Genomic DNA, 10461 nt, shown 5'->3' with positions numbered 1-10461 from the left:
GCGCTTAGCAAGGCGAGCGATAACTTTTCTAGGTGAGGATTCCTTGTTTCGGCATCGCCTAGGATTCTACTAACATAATAAATAGGAAATTGTGTACCTTCTTCCTCCCAGACTAAGACACCACTTACCGCCACCTCAAAAACTACCAAGTAGAGGTATAGTTATTCGTCTGCCTTCGGAGTGTGCAGCAAATGGGGGCTCGAAAGGTATCGCTTTAGTTCTTCCAAAGCTTGCTGGCATTCTGAAGTCCAAGAAAGTTTGTTCTTCTTTTTCAATAGTGAGAAGAACGGATGGCTCTTGTCCGACGACCTCGAGATGAATCGGCCCAATGCGGCTATACGCCCGGTCAGTCTTTGAATCGCCTTGATGTTTTCGACTACGGGTGATGTACTCTATGGCCTTTATTTTGTCGGGGTTGATCTCTATCCCCCGATTAGATACCATGAACCCGAGGAATTTACCCAAACCAACCCCAAATGCATACTTCTCCGGGTATAGCTTCATGTTGTACATCCTTAGTATGTCGAAGGTTTCCTGTAAATGTTTCAAATGGTCCTCTGCTTGCAGGGGCTTGACCAACATATCGCCAATATAAACTTCTATTGATTTTCCTATTTGTTCTTCGAACATCTGGTTTACTAGGCGTTGGTAGGTGGCACCGACATTCTTTAATTCGAATGACATTACGTTATAGCAGTAGGTGCTGAATTTTGTTATGAAAGAAGTTTTTTCTTGATCGTCCGATCCATTCGAATTTGGTTGTACCCGGAGTAGGCATTGAGAAAGCTGCAAATCTCGTGCCCGGCCATCACTTCGATCATTCGATCGATGTTAGGCAAAGGGAAAGAATCCTTGGGCATGCTTTGTTTAGATCTTTATAATCCACACACATTGATATCATCCTAGGAAGCTCAAATCTATTCAAGGACAAGAATAAAGCTTTGGAATCTCAAAAAGGGCCTTTAACAAGATGTCAAGCTAAAGAGTTACAAAACAAGGTCATTAGACTTCAAGTGCAAATAAAGAAGTTGTTAATTGGGATGGAGTGCTCAAGCATAAAGGATATGAGTTGTCTAGGTATTATAATTATTTTATGGTCCAAATTCATGTCCAAGAAAAGGTGGATTAGATCCTAAAAGACATCCTCAAAGGTCCAAATCAGGCCACTATTGGACCTATTTGGAACCTAAAAATGTATCCAAACTTGCAGCCCAATAAGTCCTACATGAAGCCACTTTTTTATAACATAAAAAGGACTTACTTGCAGCCCAATAAAGGCTCAATAGGCGTGATAGAGGTTGGATACAAGTTGGTGCCAAGTTTCTTGCAAGTTGCCTTCAAGATTTCCAAGATCTTATTCATGATTGGTTTGGGACTTTCAAGATTCTATCCAAGATTGGTTTTAACTTATTTCCATATATTTTGGTACTAGATTTATTGCTTTCCTAGGTAATTAAGGTTATGTTTTCCTTTTCCTAAGATTGTTGGAGTTACTTTCCAAAATTAACTTGGTTTTTGTTTCCTAGTATTTTTCCTTTTCCTAAGGTATTTGGACTTGTTGTCCAAAGTAGTTTAGGACTTTATTTCCTTGTTTTTAGGTAGGAATTTCGTGACCCCCTCTCTATATAAAGGGGTGTCATATTTGTGTTTAGATTTTAGAATATTATAGACAATATCAATAAAAATTGTGAGATTTTTCTTGCACTCTTGTGTGTGGCTACTCTTGGATTTATTCTTCAACCTTCAAGACTCAACTTAAGGTGGTATGATTAAACTCTTTCTAAATATTAGATCACTTCTAGGTATTCAAGAAAGGTGATAAGTTTAGGCTTATTGTTGTTCTTGTTATTCTAAAGGGTCGGGTTTCACAATCTATCTCTTGTTTTTAATTCTCTACAAAAGGCGATTAGTTATTTGTTAGCTAATTGTTGTTGTTAGGATTCAACTTCAAGAATAGACTTCTTGAATTCAAGAAACTCTTGCTTGAATTCAATCTATCTTTAATTTTAGTATTTTTTTTGTTTCTTTATTTTCTTTTAGCTTCCGCACGTTTCTTGATTTTCTATAGTAATTCTTGGACCCCTATCGTGTTGTTATCAAGTGGTATCATAGCATAGGCTAATCAAGATTTAAATCTTGATAATCTTGGGAGGTTCTTGAGCAAAACAAAACCAAAAAAAAATGAAAATCAGCCCAAAGAAAAGCATTATGGCTCACTATTATTTGTAGAATTCAAGTGTTATTTGGTTTCCAAGTCAAGAATGGAAACAAGAAGAGGGAATCCTAGTTCTTGAAGATTAAGGTAATTTCTTTCCTTATTCTTGTGGGTTTTGGGTTTCCTAAATTCTTTCTTTTTTTTTTCTACATAACTAATTCCTATTCTTCCAAGGTTTGGTCCTTCACTTTCCTTTTCTTTTTCTAACTCCACATTCTTATCACTAAGGGTTGTGACTAGTAAGGTTTATTAATAAATCTAAAGATTAACAACCAAGAGTTGCTTTGAGTGGAAAAGGGAAAGAGAGGCGAGAACATTAGAGGAAAAAGCCAAATTTGAGAGATACATAATTCTTCTAATCTTTGTTCAAGATGTTTCAAACATGTAGTTATAGTGAAAGGAGGAGAGCTATGACTCAACAACTTGAAAAGTCAAACTTACAGTATACCGAATGGAAGGAAGACAATGGTAAAATTATTTTTCAAACAAGAGCTAAAGTGATGTCTGCGATTTGTTCCCTTAGAATTGATAAAGAGTTTGGCTATAACTTAATTAGCACTTATATGGTTGAAAAATTAAACTTGCCTTGTGTTGAGAATATTAAACCCTACATGTTGAGATGAGTAAAGGTAGATAAAAGAGTGTTATTACTATTTTCTATTGGAAGGTATGAGGATGTGATCTGGTGTGATGTGATTCCCATGAATAATTATCATATCTTATTGGGAAAGCCATGGTATACCTATAGAAGAGCTTCATATAATATGGAAAAAAATAGATACTCTTTTGAGGTTAACGGGAAGAAACTTATTCTTGGACCTTTGACTCCCTCACAAATTTATGAAGATGAAAAGACTGTTAAAGAGAATATGGAAAAATATGAGAGAGAAAAGAATGAGAGGAGTAAGGGAGTGCATGTTGACATCCCAAGAGAGGAAAAAGGAGAGGTTGTATTGAGTGAAGAGAATGGGATGTCAATTGAGAAAAAGAGTGAGCTTGAGGGAAAAGAAAAGAGAGAAGGCAATGAGATAAGAAAAGTCTTTGAGGTAGAGAGAGAAAAACAAGAGGGTTTCAGTAAAGAAGAAGAAAAAAGTTTAGTGAGAGAAAAGAGGCTAAGGGTGAGGGAAAAGTTAGTTTCGTGATAAAATCCAAAGAGAGTGTAAGCAAGAATAAAATTTATTTACTTCCTAACCCATTAACTCATTCTTGTTTTAGTTCTTGTGATTTTGTGCAGCCACGTGTTGAAAGACCTTTTGAAAGGAGAGGTGAGGCGCGAGAAATGGTGGTAAAGGATCCAATTGGATTCCAACATGAATTAGGCGAAATTAATTCTTGTTGGATGGTGGAAGATAAAAGCTTGGTTAAATTCTTTGTTATTGAACCTTTTGACTATTTTAGTTCTTATTTACAGGTTTATGACATGGAGTTTCCTAAAGCCATTGCTAAGCTGGAATCATTGCATAAAAGAATACAAGGTGATGTTGTTCCATTAGTAAATAAGTCCAAGTATGATATGTATAATTGGTTCATTCACATTCTTGGCCTTTCTAGAACACCTAAAGTATGTTTGGAGGTAATGAACTATACTCTTATTTCTTATGTTAGTGACTTTATAATTTTTGTGGATGATGATATTTTGATGCATATCAAGTCATTAACTGTAATATCTGAGTTAAAGTGCAAGAGTAATTTGCTTCCTTTTGAAATTGAGTATGACATAGATGATTATTCATTCCAACTTGGTGGAAAGAGGCATGAAATTTATGAGAAGAGACTTGCTAATGAGTGAAATGTTCTTTCTTCTCCTATTCAAGTGTCTAATGAGTTTTCATGTAAATTGCTAGAATGTGAGTTTTGTTGTTTGATGGGAAGTCATTCCTCTAGTCATGTTGATTGTGAGCCTATAAAAGTATTTGCTACTAGTAAAGAGGATATGCATAATTATTGTGACATTAGTGATCAAATACTCTTTCATGAACCTATCTATGACTCTTTCTGTGACAGTTTGAGCAATCATGTAGAATCCATTGATGTTGTGAATATTATTGGGGAAAGTTATAATCATGAGCTTGAATGTATTGAAATTTATATTTTGGAATTTATGGGTTCTTCTGACCTTTCTGAGAATTTATGTGCTTCTTTGAATAACTTACATGTAGAAGAATCCATGGGATTTATAATTGATACTTGGCTATATCATAAGAGTGTCTTATTTGATACATGTGGCAGAGATACTTGTGTTAAATGGATGCATGACCAATATTTTATAATTTCTTTGGCATGCACATCTTTGGACTACCTTATTGACAAGATCGCATTGCAAATTTCATTACATAGTGCATCTAAGAGAGGTTTTTATTGGACAACTCTAAGTAGGCATAAATTTGATTGGGATGATGATGTCCATATGCTTTATAAAGGAGTATTTACACCTATTAGGCTTAATTGGGTTAAGTGGACACATGGTCACTATCTTGTTTTATTCCTACCATTTTTTTAGATTAGTGGATGTCATTTACTAGTGCGTGACTTTTTTTTCTTGCAAGGTCGAATTCGAGGACGAATTTTCTTCAAGAAGAGGGGAATGATAGCATCCTAGGAAGCTCAAATCTATTCAAGGACAAGAATAAAGCTTTGGAATCTCAAAGAGGGCCTTTAATAAGATGCCAAGCTAAAGAGTTGCAAAATAAGGTCATTAGACTTCAAGTGCAAATAAAGAAGTTGTTAATTGGGATGGAGAGCTCAAGGATAAAGGATATGAGTTGTCTAGGTATTATAATTATTTTATTGTCCAAATTCATGTCCAAGAAAAGGTGGATTAGATCCCAAGATACATCCTCTGAAGAAGGTCCAAATCAGGCCACTATTGGACCTATTTGGCACCTAAAAATGTGTCCAAACTTGCAGCCCAATAAGTCCCATATGAAGTCCACATTTTATAACATAAAAAGGACTTACTTGCTGCCCAAGAAAGGCTCAATAGGCGTGATAGAAGTTGGGTACAAGTTGGTGCCAAGTTTCTTGCAAGTTGCCTTCAAGATTTCCAAGATCCTATTCATGATTGGTTTGGGACTTTCAAGATTCTATCCAAGATTGGTTTTAACTTATTTCAATATATTTTGGTACTAGATTTATTGCTTTCCTAGGTAATTAAGGTTATGTTTTTCTTTTCCTAAGATTGTTGGAGTTACTTTCCAAGATTGACTTGGTTTTTGTTTCCTAGTGTTTTTCCTTTTCCTAAGGTATTTGGACTTGTTGTCCAAAGTAGTTTAGGACTTTATTTCCTTGTTTTTAGGTAGGAATTTTGTGACCCCCTCTCTATATAAAGGGGTGTCATCTTTGTGTTTAGATTTTAGAATATTATAGACAATATCAATAAAAATTGTGAGATTTTTCTTGCACTCTTGTTTGTGGCTACTCTTGGATTTATTCTTCAACCTTCAAGACTCAACTTAAGGTGGTAAGATTAAACTCTTTCGAAATCTTATATCACTTCTAGGTATGCAAGAAAGGTGATAAGTTTAGGCTTATTGTTGTTCTTGTTATTCTAAAGGGTCGGGTTTCACAATCTATCTCTTGTTTTTAATTCTCTACCAAAGGCGATTAGTTCTTTGTTAGCTAATTATTGTTGTTAGGATTCAACTTCAAGAATAGACTTCTTGAATTCAAGAAACTCTTTCTTGAATTCAATCTATCTTTAATTTTCTGTTTTTTTTTGTTTCTTTATTTTCTTTTAGCTTCCGCACGTTTCTTGATTTTCTTTAGTAATTCTTGGACCCCTATCGTGTTGTTATCACACATCCTTAGTTTATTTTCTTTTTTAGGTACTACCACTATGTTGGCTAACCAATACAGGTATTTAACTTCCCGAATGGATCCTATTTTTAGGAGTTTGGATACCTCATCCTTGATGAACATGTGTTTGACCTTGGACTGTGGCCTTCTCTTCTGCTTAACCGGATGGAACTTCGGGTCCAAACTCATCTTGTGAGTGGTTAACTCCGGTGGGATCCATGTCATGTCAAGATGGGACCAAGCAAAACAGTCAGCGTTAGCTTTAAGAAAATTAATAAGTTTTTTCCTGAGCTCAGGGGTTAACCTCGTGCCCAGGTATACCTTCAATCCGGTAGATGCTCGATTAATATGACTTTCTCCAACTCTTCAATCATTGATTTGGTGGCGTCGGTGTCATTGGGAGCTATGAATGATCTCGGGACGCTGTAATCGTCCTCATCGTCTGCTCCTTGTTCTTCCTGTTTCTCCGATTCGGCTAAGGCCAGTATCATTGATTTCTATTTAATCTCTTTTTTTTTGGCAAGTTCCGTGCACCTCAATGTTGAAACCATGGGCACCGAGATCACTTTATCGACATCAAACATTTCCCTTGCGGTCGGCTTTTCTCCGAAGACTGTTTTGACTCACTCCCCCCCTCCCCCCCTTCCGGTGTGGGAAATTTTAGCACCTGGTGTAAGGTCGAAGGTACCTCCCTCATGTTATGGAACCATGGCCTTACGAAATAAGCGTTGTAGCTCATATCCCCTTCGATAACGTAGAACTTCATTTCTTGGATTGTCCCAGCTGCATTTACCGTCAAAGTTATCTCTCCTTTCGTGGTCTCACACGCCATGTTGAATCCATTCAATACCCAAACTGCCGGTACTATTTGATCCTGTAACCCCAATTTCTCTATGATCCTTGATCTGATGATGTTGGCCGAGCTACCTGGATAAATCAACACATATTTAATCTGAGATTTACTAATAAACATAGATATTACCAATGCATAGTTGTGAGGTTGTATGATGCCTTTGGCGTCTTTGTTGCTGAACGAAATATCTCCCTCCTGAATGTAATCCCGGGTGTGGTTTCCCTTGTAATAGATACTTTAGTGATTTTTATCATTGGCCCTTGGGGAACTTCGACTCCCCCAATGATCATGTTGATCACATGCTGAGGCTCCTCTCGCTCGACCTGTTTGTTGTCGTCCTTGATTCTGAAGTAGTTTTTGGCTCGCTCACTTAGGAATTCTCGGAGGTGCCTATTGTTGAATAGTCGAGCAACTTCTTTGCTTAGTTGTCGGCAATCTTCGATCCTATGATCGTGAGTGCCGTGATACTTACACATCAAGTTAGGATCTCTCTGGGTTGGGTTGGACTGCAATGGTCGGGGCCACTTGGTATCTTTGATGCGCCCTATGGCCGATATGATGCTGGCAGCATCGACATTGAAGTTATATTCTGATAATCTCGGTGCCTCCCAACTCCCGAGCGACATGTCGAACACGTTCTTGCGCATCAAGCCCCAGCCACTAGGCCCTTGATCGCTTCTCTTCTCCTTCCTTACTAGGTGATTCCCGGATCCGTTTCTTCTTTGATCCGTATTGTATGGTTGATATCAATCTCGGATTGGTCTCGTCTCCTGATCAATGTCTCTCTTAGATCTATCATCCGTTCTGATGGGGTAATTAGATCCAGAAGGGGCCCGAGTTGGTCATCCTCGACCCTGATCTTCGACTGGTACTTGTTGTGGACGTCGGCCCAGGTTAACGCTAGGTACTCCACCAAATTTTGTTTTAGCTGTTGAGAGGCCACAGAACTTCGAGGGGTGATCCCCTGAGTGGATGCCTGAACGGCCCAAACATCTACATTTGGTGGCAGGTCCATCCGCTTTATCTGGAATCTTGACACGAACTCCCTAAGCATCTCGTTATCCCTTTGTTTGACCTTGAAAAGATCTAACTTTCAGGTCTCGACATTGATGGCTCTGGCATGGGCTTTTATGAAAGCATTTGCTAGCATAGCAAATGAGCCAATAGAATTTGGAGAAAAGTTGTGATACCATATATTGCTCCATTGGACAAAGTTTCCCCAAACCTTTTCAGCAACACCGATTCGATATCGTCATCTTCCAAATCGTTCCCTTTGATCGCGCATGTATAGGAGGTTACATGCTCATTTGGACCAGTGGTCCCATTATATTTGGGTATGTCGAGCATACAAAACCTCTTTGGGATCGGCTTTGGTGCCGCGCTCAGAAGAAAGGGCTTTGGATAAATGTTTTGGAGTCTGGTTCCTTCAATATTGGGGGTGCTCCCGGATTTGATCAACCCTGGAGTTGTATGCTTCCACCTTCTTGTTGTTGGCCTCAATCTTTTTCTTTCCTGACTCCACGCATTTAGTCAACGCTTTGAGCATCTTCATTTCCTCTGAAGTTTCTCTGCGCTCGGCTTCACCCGGTCTTACGATAATTTTTTCATCTCTCCGAGTACTTTCCCGGGGTTGTTCTGGCTCGACCCTGTTAGGGGTGTGTCTTTGATTCTGCAGCTGTGCTATTGCCGCTTGTTGAGCTTACAACATTCCAAAAATCAATCGTAGGCTCACCCCATTACCTTCACCCTCGGGCACTTTTTGAACCGTTGATCGGGATCCCCCGCGAATACTGTTTTCAAGATCAGTTGTCAAATTGATGTTGATGGCCACTTGTGAGTTGGCATCAAACGGGTCGGCGGCTGGGACACCATTGGGATCAGCAGGAAGTGATTCATTACTAGGCACCTCATTATTATTTTCGTCGTGATGGCCTGACTCAACATAATTGTTCAAGTGAGCAGACTGAGAGTTTCACATTTTTAGGCTGGCCTAGAATTAAGATTTCAAAGAACAAGCGTAAAATAGGGTGTGTTATGGAGATTCGTATCAAATCACCACTATTATCCTTGGCCCCACGGTGGGAGCCAAGCTGTTTATCCCAAAAATGAGTAACAATTAAATTTGTATGCGGTTTAAAGGATATGCGGTATAATTCAATACGAATAATTAAGAATAACAGATAGATGAATTAAAGATAGAATAAACGATCAAGCCTGATCTTAGATTGAATAGTGAAATTTGTCCTCGATCGGACCCACAGTGCAAGGTCGGTCGTGAGTAAAGAAAAGAACAAACAAGAAACGCCTTGAACAGTAGCTAGAAGACATAAAGTAAATTTTCTTATTGCTTTGAAGTGCGTGTTATCATGTGTCAGATTAAAGAAAAACTTTTTTTTAATATAGTAGGAGAATTTTAGCCCTAATATAAGTCTAAAAAGGGTTAAAATCTTCTTTTTCTGGTGATTGTTGATCCATAAGTGATACTGAACGGAGTTCGCGCCGTAATATTCGGTTGAGGGCGAATATTACGGTCCCATATCCGTCATGCGTAACCGTTCACCGCTTCTCCGAGATCCAGAAGTTGTACTCGGTCCGGGGTGCCGTTTATCGTGTCCAGTCTTAGATTCATCATTAACTTTCCGGGTCTCGATACGATAGGTTTCTGGCCTCGATTATAATCACGTTGATCCGTGCTTCCCCTTCGTTCTCTCATCGGGGAACCGGGGAACGCTTCGCCCCCGGTTTTGCCGGTACACATTCCTGTTAAAGACGTATGGGTAATAGATAAATTTGCAATACACATGCTTAGTATTTTTATCGGATTATACACAAATTTGCAGTCCACTATGTTTTGTATTTATATATTTCTTTTCATTTGTGATGCTGATTGCTAGGTTGATATTACATGTGTTTTTACGAGTTTGAGCAGATACTTAAAGAAAGATATATGGTAGCGGATGAAGGCATAAAATTAACTTGAGGAAGAAGAGAACGTGAGATGTATTCCCACGAGCGGTTTTGCCTAGAAAGTGCATCTTTGGTCCTTCTTCTGGCATTCTATCATTCAAAATGGGTATATCTTCGGAAAAAGAATGTTTAATTTTCATTGCCTATATTCCAACTATCTTAATTTTATTAACTTAATAATTTAGTTTACAGAATTGAAGAAAAACTATTAGTTTTCGTTTCGAATTCCAAGGGAAAAACAAAAGTCAAATTAATTTTGTTTTCTTAAAGTATTTTGAGTTGATATCTGAAACTAACAAAGTATTACGATTCAAAAGAATTTTAAAACCTAATCCAACACTACATATGGTATTTTATTTCAAATCCAATATAACTTGAGACACTTGACGCATGACTACAAAGACTAGTATTAATAATAACTATTACTCCTATACTATAGATAACATATGCCAAAGTCACCGGTTTGGGGAATGGAAGCTGAACTTCCCTTTGGTTTTCCCCAAAAACGCCCTTCCTTTTTTGAGCCCATTTTTAAGGAACTCAAAAAAAAAAAAATTGGAAAATTCAAAAAGAAATATTTTATAACTCTAAAAGTTTTAAAAGAAAAAATAAAATTATTTCGAAGAGTTTC

This window comes from Nicotiana tabacum, chromosome 19, assembly GCF_000715075.1.
Source record: "Nicotiana tabacum cultivar K326 chromosome 19, ASM71507v2, whole genome shotgun sequence".
Lineage (NCBI taxonomy): Eukaryota > Viridiplantae > Streptophyta > Magnoliopsida > Solanales > Solanaceae > Nicotiana > Nicotiana tabacum.
The sequence above is the reverse complement of the archived record's forward strand: the minus strand, read 5'-3'. Positions refer to the sequence as shown.